This window comes from Octodon degus, unplaced genomic scaffold, assembly GCF_000260255.1.
Source record: "Octodon degus isolate 3935 unplaced genomic scaffold, OctDeg1.0 scaffold00006, whole genome shotgun sequence".
NCBI lineage: Eukaryota > Metazoa > Chordata > Mammalia > Rodentia > Octodontidae > Octodon > Octodon degus.
Window position 1 is genome coordinate 12,718,321 of NW_004524582.1, and position 10,873 is coordinate 12,729,193.

Genomic DNA, 10,873 nt, shown 5'->3' on the forward strand with positions numbered 1-10,873 from the left:
TTCAGATAAACTATAAAGCTTCTAAGATCTTGGACCTGGATGACTACACAGAGCTTGAGATTTCATACTTGACACAAAGCACTTTTCTCGGAGGCTCTGGGAGGGAGGTTCTTAAGAAATCTTCATTGAAAATGTGCAAAAGTTGAGTGGAGATTGTAAGTGAAACATGAGGTTAAGCTTGAAGAACCTCACTGATTTTATATGAAACAGAAGCTGATAATGAGATGCTGAAAGGAGATCAGATTAGTGCAAGTCTTTAAAAATTTTCGTTAACTTCTTCGCTATCTTACCTGAAGTATATGGACAGGATGCCTCAGTCCCGACTAGAGCTTCTTCAGTGGCCCTCTTCCCACGACCAGGATTTCCATGTAGTTGTTTAAGCTCAGCCAACACAAGTATGATGACCACACACAGGTCTGTATTTCTGCGAGACTTTGACCTTCCACATTTTCCTCTTTCTTACTGGGCTTCCTTCTGCCGTGATAAATCTCAATTTGGGATGAACATTGTTCTCTCTGCTGGGTCACTGGAGTCATCATTTCTAGGTCTTTCTGCCTTTTTTCCTTTAAACTATCCATTGTGCTCCCTTTGAAGCACACAGACTTCAATTGGAGTGACACAGAGAAAACTGATATGGTCCCTCCCCAAGGAGGACACACAAATTCATGAATCATTCCATATTTTTATGTATATGTGGAAAATTTTGATTAATTAAAAAGAATCTAACCCTGAATGGGCTCAATAAATCAGCCTTCTGATGGGCTTGCCAGCACATCTAGAGAATCTCCAGTTCTCCGTATAGGTGAGACGTCATCCATTGGTTGGAAATCCCTTGGGGACAGGAACCTTGGCCTAGCATGTTCGTCTTTTTTTCCCAACTCTTGGTCTTGCTGTCCCTATCCAGGAATGCCCTTTCCACCTTCCTCAGCACCTCTGTGTCATCCCCATCCATCTCTTCTATGTCAAGACAGTGAGGTGCCAGCCTTCTCATCTTGGCATTTTCATAAATTATAGTTAAGTTTTCTTTTCAATATTGTTCTCATTGGGAGAAACAGCAAATGTTTGCTTTTCAATTTTTTTCCTTGGTCCTCATGGAAAGCAATTTCATATAGTGCTATAGCTGCTGGACTTCACTGAAGGCCATTAAGGTCACATAGTCCTGGTTTGAAGGATTAGGATGTGGCTATCATTGGGGACCATTCTGCTGCTTACCATGGACAGGAAGGACATCATGTGACATAGATCATCTTTACCAGGAAGCAAGAAAATGCTGTGCAAATGAAGCAAGCGTGTCAACAGCACCAGGGCCAGCCTGCAGGGCCTTGTCTTGTCTGCTCAGGATGCAATAATACAGTCCAGGGACTGGGCGACTTGAATAGCACAAATTTATTTCATCACAGCACTGGAAGTCCAAGATCAAGGTGTGAGGAGCCCTGCGTAGCCCTGGGTGTCTCTTCTCAGCTCGCTGATGGCTGCCTGCTCTCGGTGTCCTCACATGGCCTTCCCTCTGTGAATGAGCAGACAGCGGTAAAGACAAAGAAAGAGATGGTTGGCGTCTTCTTCCTTGACAGGAAGTAGAATTTTTTGGTGGGTTTCACAAAGGAGGAGACAGAAGAGTGAACCTTCATGAGTGTAGGGCCTATACCACTTGCCCAGGGGACCATGATGTGTTTGATCCCAACGACATCTGCTACAGTTCACTTCTCAGCCACCATCTCTTCAAACCCACTCATGCTAAACTTGGACAAGCCCCATTTTCTTGATGTGGATTGCTTAGCATTCAGGAGATTTGAACTTGGCCCTGGGTGAGACTTCAGTCACATGCTCCTTGCTCTGCACCTTGATGTGGATGGGCGTGATGACCCAGCCAGTGTGAACCCAAGCCACTCTGCCATGGGATTCCAGGGGTGGTCTTTCCTGCGCAGAATCCAGACTGGGAACAACATGAGATCAAAGGCCTGAACTCCCACTGGAGAAGGCAACCTCCAAGACCCTTAGAGCAGCCCATGCATGCAACAGGCTGCATTCATTGCAGTTTGAAGCCACTATGCACAAGGCCTCCCCAAGGAGGAGAGCCTGATTGGACTGATTGGCTGCAGTCTTCGTCTTCTTATTGAGACACCAATGCTATTGAACACAGTGTTTCAGCTGTTTGGCTTCATTTCATCATAATGACTTCCATAAAGACTTTATCTGCAAATACAGTTACAATGGGTGAGGATTTCAACCTGTGATTCCGGGAGTGGGGTGGGATGGGGCTCTGTTCAGTCCATAACAGGCTTTTCATCTGTAATGTGGTTCAGGTCTTGCTATGTGAGCTAAAGCAGGTCAATGAAGCTATCTGGCAAGCAGAGGGTGGAAGGCAAATCAGTGTGGTACAGATGGCTTTGACTTCATGTAGCTTGGGAGACTGAACGCATGCACATTCTGTCCTGACACGTGTGTATTACTGTTCAGTGGTATCATTTGGTAAATTTCTTTTGCTATTCATTTCATGCAGCAAGCAGAACTGGATGCAGCTAAGGGTGCAAACCTGAACTGGAGGTCTTGCTCCTGTAAGTCAGTTGGTAGCACTTTGGGTTGCTCCCTGGAACTCGGTGGGACAGTCCTGTTCCTGCACTGTCTAGCACAGTCCCGTTCAGTCCCAGGGTAAACCTAGTGTCCAAAGCCCAGACACCACAGTTCAGTCTGTCACTGCCACAGCCAGGGTCACCTCCACGGCCAGTTAGTCACCCTGTCAATATCCTCTCTTTCTCCAAACCTGTTTAAAACCAGTCTCACATTAACCCTCAAGATAAACTAGGAGGAAAAATGAAGCAGAAGTGGTAATGCAAAAACAGAAGCACTTCTCTTTTTCATGTATTTGGTACAGGGTCTACAGGGTCTCACTACACAAATCAGACTCATAGTGAACCTTCCTGTTTTTAAGCCTGTCAAGCACTGGGATCATAGGCACAGGCCACCAAGCCCAGTCAATCACTGTATCAGTGTGCCCTGGAGGTGGGACCCACAAGACAGGCCAGGGCTCAAACCCCAGGCCCTGTGTCTGCCTAAGCAGGTGTTTTCATCCGTCAAGCTATCTGGCTGGCCCAGCACTTCTTTTTTATTGTAAAATAAATGGAGAAAATCATCCTTAGTAACAAGATAGTTATAACATTCTGCACCTCTTCCTTCTATACGTCCATGCCTACGAAGCACTTCAATCACAGCATACTGCAATTCTATACTGTGCTTTTGCGCTTCACCTTAGGTACTGAATATATTATGTGGCAATTTAAAAACATACCTATAAATTCTTTGTCACTTCTCTCATCCAAAGGCAGTACCTGTGTCCCATCTCCATGAATCTGGGATCAGTTAGTGACTACTTTGTAACCAAAGGCATACAACAGAAGTGATGTCATAAAAGACCATCGGGTTTTGTCTGGTTCTTCTGGACTGTCAGCTCCAGGAGACTGGTACCCAAAAAGAAGGTCAAGCATCTTGAGACTGCAGTGTGGAGAGTCCCCAGGCAGGCAGTGACAGACAGCTCAGCCCAGCTCATAGCTGGCAGCCAGCATCAATGCCTGACTATGGGAATGAGCCATCTTGCACATCCGGTCCTGTCAAGTCATCAGATATTCACAGCCCCAGCTGATATCTGGCTAAAGCTGCATGAGTAACCTCAAGTGAGAACTCAGCTGAGTCCTTTCCAAATTTCTGATGCTCAGAATTACCATCAAAATAAAAAAGGTGGTTTGCAGCTTCTGGATTTTGAGGCAAGTTTTCATGCAGCAATGGTAACCAAGGTGAATTTTGCTACCTGCAAATGAGGGTTACTGTAATAAAAACCTCAAAGGCACAGCATGGGCTGTGAGACTGGGCAGCAGGCAAAGGCTTGAAAGGTCTTGGCTCTTTTAGCTGAAACCTAATGGGACCTTGAGAAAAATGTCAGCAGAGTGTTAGGGGAAACCAAGAGAAGCTAAAGTAGAAGCTGCAGGTAGTTAAAGGAAAGAAAATCTCTGCTGTGCAGTGGTGGGGAGTTTACCAAAACAAAACTCTACAATAATGTGGAAAGTAGTATACCAAATGATAGACTTAAGAAAATCTCCAGGCAGAGCATTTCAATCACTACCTGGCTTCTTCTAGCTGCCTATAATAAAAAGATAGCAAAGAGTTGTAAACAATAATCTAAAAAAAAATCCTAAGTATTGCCATTTTTAGTTGGAAGATACATAAAGGGACATAGCAGTTACTTTCTGCCAGCAAAAGGGTCCTAATAGTAAATTAGGATCCCATGGAAAAGATCAGATCCTTCAGGATAATGCACACATAGGGTCAGAATGAAGGCAAAAGGTTAATCTTAAGTCCTTCTTTTAAGATCTCAGGGGCCGGACAGACAGCTCAGGCAGAGCATAGTGGCTGGGTTCCATCCCCAACATACTGTGGTGGTCCTACCCCCGGGGCATGCTGAGACAGCAATGGAGATGGGGCATGGTGGCACGTTCCTGTAATCCCAGCACTTGGGAGGCTGAAAACAGGAGAATTCTTACGAATCTGATCTGTGTAGTGAGATCCTGTAGACCCTGTACCAAATACTTAAAATAAATAAGTAAATACAAGATTTCAGACAGATTTTAAATGGTATCTGTGAGCTGTATGAAAAGCATCTACAGACCTTAAGGTTATGCTCTGTGGATTTCTTAGTCATCTGCACATCACTGAGATACGGTGCCCAACACCCACTGCTTACAGAAGAGAAGTTAATTGTGGCTCCTGGCTTTGCTCCATAGTCTTTGAGGTTCCATGGCAGAGACTGGGTAGCAGAGGGGACGGTGGAGGAAAAGGTGCTCAATCCACTGGGAGCCGGGAAGCAGAGAGAAGCGAGGAGCCGGCCACAGAAATACACCCTCCAGCTCGTGCCCCCTCCATTCCATTCTCACCTCCCAACAGCAGATTGGCCATAGAGTACCCCAATCACCTTCCAAAGTCGTGAGGCTTTGGGGACCATTTTAGCATTACATCATAACAGTAGCTCATCCCTCTTGAAAAACAGGCCTTCAAGAGTTTGAAGAGAAATCTGCTCAGACGTCTTCAAGAGCTGATGATAGGGAAGGGTTTGTATCAAATACTTCATATGATTTCTTGTCTAATGAATGGAAGTATATAAGATACAAATCTCAAGAGGCTTGGCTAGGCTGAAGCAATACCATCTTGGGCTGAAAGAGACAAAAGAAACTCAGATGGTTTAGAATCCACAATTTTCTGCACAAGAAAGCAGGGTGAGAAATCTACCTGGCCATGCTCATGGATTATTTATTATTTTTAAAAAGAATGGCTCTGAAGGAAGAAGCCGAGCCCAGATGGGGGACCCAAGAACTATAGGGAATAATTCCTAAAGGGGAGGATTGGGCCTTAATCAAGCATTGGTGACATATGTCCAGATGGATTTCTAATTCCTGGGGAGCAACAACTGCTATGTGCCTCTCATCGCTTGCTCTTTTATAATTATTCATCTCTCGAGCTCTTCAGTCCTGGAGTCTTCAGATACTTGACGAGACTTCCCTTCACACCTGGGCTTGATTGAGATGATGAACTCCTTAACCTCAAGCCTGAGTCTGTGGGAGGGCCCGATAAAGGCGAAGGGATTTTGCTTGTGGGAGGAATGCAAATAAGACTGTAGCAGTATTTAAGCAAGTCATTAATTCCTCTGGCAGTCTTCCCACTGATGGATGGACCCTGTTCTCCCCTTGAATTCAGGCCAGCCTTCGCAGTTCACTTGGAATCAGAAGAGTGAAGGAGAATAAGGCTGTATGACATTCAACAGCAGATCAGAAAAAGCTAGGGTTGGGGAGATGGCTCGTGGCATAAGTGCCTGCCTGGTAAGTGCAAGGTCCTGAGTTCGATCCCTGGTACCAAAAGATGAAAGGAAGGAAAAAAAGGAAGGCCTATTTAGTTCCCACCTAGTGCTCTTGGAGCACTGGCTCTGGAGAACCAGCTCTGGAGAAACCAGAGTCAGGTAAGAAGCTGATCGCTCAGAGACCACTGTGCCGGGGGTTGAGTGCAGCTGCTCTTGTCCACATCCCAGCCAAGTTTCCAGGTGACAGCCACACCAACTGTCTGTCACATGAGCGAACCTCCTTGGACAGCAAGCCCAGTCACACCATGAAGTGACAGCGGTACTAGCAGAGATCCAAATGCAGCCCATGACAGATGCCAGGTAAGAACTTGATCTTGGTGAGATCCTCACCCATAAAACTGTGAGCAAGAGAAAGTGATTTCTTTCAGCAACTATGTTTTATGCACCACTAGTGATTGGATCGTGTTATTACACAGCCTCATAAATAGCCTTCCAATTACTATAGTAGCTTTCTGAGGTTTTTGGTTTTTCTTCAGTGGAGGTAATAAAAACAATCACTTTCCTCATTTTCCTTCTTTTGGATTATTTCCTTAGAATAAATTTCCAAAAGAAGAATAACCAAGTGAAAGAGTATGAACAGTTTTATAACTTCTAATCCACACTGCCAAATGACTTTCCTAAAAGACTGTACCAATTCGCCACTAACAACTTATGGGTATTGAGGTTTTATTACAGCTTCACCAGCTTTGAGTGTTGTAATTTCAAACCATATTTAAAAGCATCACAAATTCAAAAACTGTTCTTGTGTATCTATTGTAAAATTCTATTATCCTAGGCCTAGAAGGAAATCCATACTAGTTGTAGCTAGAGCCCTCTTCTGCTCAGTCTAAATATACCCCTTAAAAAATGTAGTCAGTGCTTTTCTTTTCTCTTCCAACAAAAATATTTTATTGTATTCCCAGCCTCATTCTGGAAAATTGGCCAAGAATAATATTAACAACTTGGGCTATATCTAGCTCTCCACATCATTTCTGCATCTCCCATAACGCTGAACTCTACTGGCTTTCTGGTCTACCTCCAGCCTGATGCCAAGTTACCACTGATTGAAAATGCACCATAATATATATATATATATATATATATATATATATATATATATATTCCCCAATTCCAGGTGAGAGTACTAGGCATCAGAGACATTAAAAAAACTTTCCACAGTCATGTAACTGATGGGATTTAAACCTATACTTTTGTTCAATGAGCTTTATTGCCTTGCCTGGATTTCCACTCTACTGGCGTTGCCTTCCCCCTCTATATGCTTTCTGGGAGGAAGCTAAAAGGCTGTGGAAATTTCCCACTGACCTCTTTCAGGTATTGTCTACATCCATCAAACACTGTCCTGATTCATTTTTTTTAATTGCCTTAATTTAAAAGCCAATTGAGTTCCAGGTGAAGCATACCTTTGTATCTCCTTAGGACGCTAGTTAGAGTCATTAAATACAGTCACTAAAATGTGCTTTGATACATTTTGTTAGAAATGAGTTGCAGGAAGTAAAACAGCATGCTTATACTTACCTGTATTACAAATATTATTCATTCATCTGAGCACATTTCATATTTCTTAAATAAGATGGAGAAAAAGTATTTGAAGCTATTCTGCTTTTCTCTGCTTCTTTATATTTCTTTTCCCTCCTCAGGATGTGCTCTGATATGAGAAATTGAGGCCAAGAGAAGACTCCTTGGAGACAGTGGAAAGCAAGCTGCACACGTGACGTTGTTTCTCTGGAGCATGAGCTCCATGGTAGCAAGGTGCTTGCTCTCCCTGCTGCAACCCCATCACCTGGGGCACAGTAGGCCCCTGTCTGGTGTCCACAGCTGAGATAGTTCAGGTTTCTTCACAATTCATAGATTGTCTCTTAACTCTGTTAGTGATCTTTTTTTTTTTTTTTTGGCATGCAAAAACTTCTCAATAAGATGAGATCCCAGTTGTTAATTCTTTAAAGTATTTCCATGCAGTTTGTTTTTTTCATGAACTCTCTGACTATCCCCATGTCTTCAACATTTCCACCTACTTCTCCAGTAGATTTAGTGTTTCTGTTTTAATGTTTAGATCTTTAATCCATTATCACTTTAGATTAGTGCATTGTGATAGACCCATGGTTATAGTCTAGTTTTAGTTTTCAGCATGTTAAAAGCTAGTTTTTCCAGCACCATTTGTTAAACAGGCTGTTTCTTCCAGTGAACATGGTTGGCCCCTTTGTCAAAGAAAAGGTGCTTAATTGTGTTTGTAGTTACATCTGCGTCTTCTAATCTGTTTCACTGATCCTTGGTTCTAGTTTTTGTTGTTGTTGTTGTTGTTGTTTTTGTTTGTCAGTACCATGCTGATTTTTCCAAAAGAACTGAAAACATGCCATAGTGATATATGTGCACCCATGTTTATAGTAGCACAATCTGTCATAGCCATATCTTCAAAACAACCAAAATGCCCATCACCATTGCGTGGATTCAGCGTCTCCCTGAGTCCTTCCTATGCAGTGCGCAGGAAGTGAAAGTCACAAAAGGTGGCCTAGCCCACAGCTGAGATAACTGGTCACAGAACTTCAGGTTCAGCATCTGCCATCCACCAATCCCTTTTGGTCTTAGTTACAAAAATCCTGGTTCCCAGTCGCACACCTGGAAGCCTGTCCTGGGAATGCAGAATGCCAGGCTGCACTTCGGGTTAGAGCTGCTGAACCAGAATATGGATCTTAACAAGCTCCCCAGTGATGTGTGGACACATTAATATTTTCAAAAGCTGTCTAGGCCAGTCTCAAAGCATGGCCCCTGAACCAGCATCATGACTGTGACTTAGGAACCTACTAGAACATCTACTGAGTCTGGGGCCAGGGGGATGGCTCAGTGGAATAAGCACTTGCCTGGCAAGCCCAAGGGCCTGAGTTCAATCCCCAGTTCTACAAAAAAAAAGAACATCTACTGAGTCGTACTTTGGGGTCAGGCCCAGCGGGACACACTTGTAGCCTCTGAATAGCCAATATGTGCTAAAGTTGAACAACCACTTTGCCCAACTCACCCTCACCAAGAGCTCCTAGCTCAGCTCAGTCCTCTACTCTCGGCTGTAGTCACTAGCTTTTCTTACCTTCTCTGCTAATCCTTGCTTGAACCCCTTCAATCACAGGGAATTCTCTTCACGCTGAAGATTTATACCATGAATTTCCATTGCTCTGAAAATCCCTCTTTATCATTTGTATGCAGTACGACATACTTCATTCCACTCCAGACACCATAACTGATCTCATTCTTTGTATCCAACCCCAAAGAGTCCAGATATGAAATTCTAAATGCAGTCTCGAAACATATGACTAGGTCATGCCAACATCATCCAGGGCCTTGAGTTCAGCTATTCCTTATGCAAAAATACCCAGCAGAAAGGGTGAAGAAAGCAGAAATCCAGCCCACACTGCACTTGCTAGGCAATTCCCCATCAGCACTACATTTTTGCAATTGAGCCTGAGGTGTTAAACAAGTTAGTTGTGGCCCGGCTGTTGGCCCTGAGACTAGCAGGCCATCATCTGAATGACTACTTACAGGGCAGTTCTGCTATCCAAGTCAATGCAGTGCACGGTTCTGATGTACGCTATGCTGTGCCATCCACCCTGATATGGCTAGTGGATTATTTTCCTCTGCTCCTTTGAACTGTTTCCTCCTCTTCTAATTCCTACTCTTTCTTCCAGGTTCACTGATGGTGTCTCCGTTAGCAGCTATTATCTGATCTAATCTTTAAGGTTTTATTAGAATATCTTCCATTTCTTGGTAGCTCCTATACACAGTTCAGCCAAGTCCTTAAAAACTCTTATGCAAACAAGTACTCAAAGCCTGCGTGCATTTTCTATAAACAGCATTTGGATTATATTAATTTCAATGAAGGAGATACATATTTGTTGCTACAGGTTACAAACTGCCAAAGAAGTACTGTTTAATTTTTAAATAGCAAGAAATATATATATATATATATATATATATATATATTTCATTCATTCAGTTCTTTTTTTTTTTTTCACAGTACTGTTGATTAGACCCATTTGTAATCTGCCACTGAGCTACATCTTCTGCCCTTTATTTTCAGTTTTAATCCTGGGCCTCACTCAATTGCCCTGGCAGGATGCAAATCCATGATCCTCCTGCCTCAGCTTCTCTTGGTGCTGGGATCTTTAAAGCTGCCACTTGGCAGTGTCAGTATTTTTACTTTTGGTACTGGGCATCGAACTCAGGATCTTGTGCTTGCCAAGCAGGCACTTATAGCACTGAGCTATCTTCCCGGCCCATCAGTGTTAGTATTTATGAATTAACTACTTTTATCTTCACAATTATATATTCTTTGACTGGATTTTTAAAGTATAAGGTTACTTCTGGGTGACTTTGGGGAGAACATATTTAAGTGTTTCATATAGAGGGATGTGAAATTAAAGCACATCTACTGGCAGATTCTACCCATTTATCTTGGCTCTGTCATTGGGGGAAGACAACTGTTACCCTTTTTCCACATGCTGGTCCTGTAGAACTTTGGAAACAACTTTATTACCTCCTGATGGCTCCTGTTTCCAACTTCTATTTTCTCCTCTATGAACTAAATGTTTCCTCCATTGTTTGTCACACGGTGGCTTCTGTCAATTTGCCACCTTGCTCGTTCTCCCCTGAATACATTTTGTAAGTTTACCATGTGCAAAATGTGTGATGTCTAAAATAAAGACATAGGAACAGGGAGATGGCTCAGTGGAATAAGCTCTTGCCTGGCAAGTGCAAGGGCTTGAGTTCAATCCTCAGTTCCACCAAATAAATAAATAAATAAAAATAAATAAATAAATAACGACATAGCAGAGCTGACCAGACAGCTCAGCAGACTAAAGCGCCTGCTTAGGCAGAATGCAGTAGCTGGGGTTCAGTCCCCAGTGTGCCATGCCAGCCCTGCCCGTCCAGTGCACTGAGGCAGGGATTGAGACTGGGTGTGGTGGCGCACGCCTATAATCCCAGTGCTTG

General features: G+C 43.3%; 1 non-coding gene and 1 pseudogene across 1 annotated transcript; one reads left to right on the plus strand and one right to left on the minus strand.

The window, feature by feature from the left end:
• Positions 1 to 579: 579 nt before the first annotated feature.
• LOC111812487 lies at positions 580 to 685 on the plus strand. Its single transcript, XR_002817982.1, has one exon. It is a non-coding gene; the product is annotated as a U6 spliceosomal RNA (small nuclear RNA).
• A 1,292-nt stretch (positions 686 to 1,977) lies between these two features.
• Positions 1,978 to 2,099, minus strand: LOC111812490 (annotated as a pseudogene).
• Between the last annotated feature and the right edge of the window lie 8,774 nt (positions 2,100 to 10,873).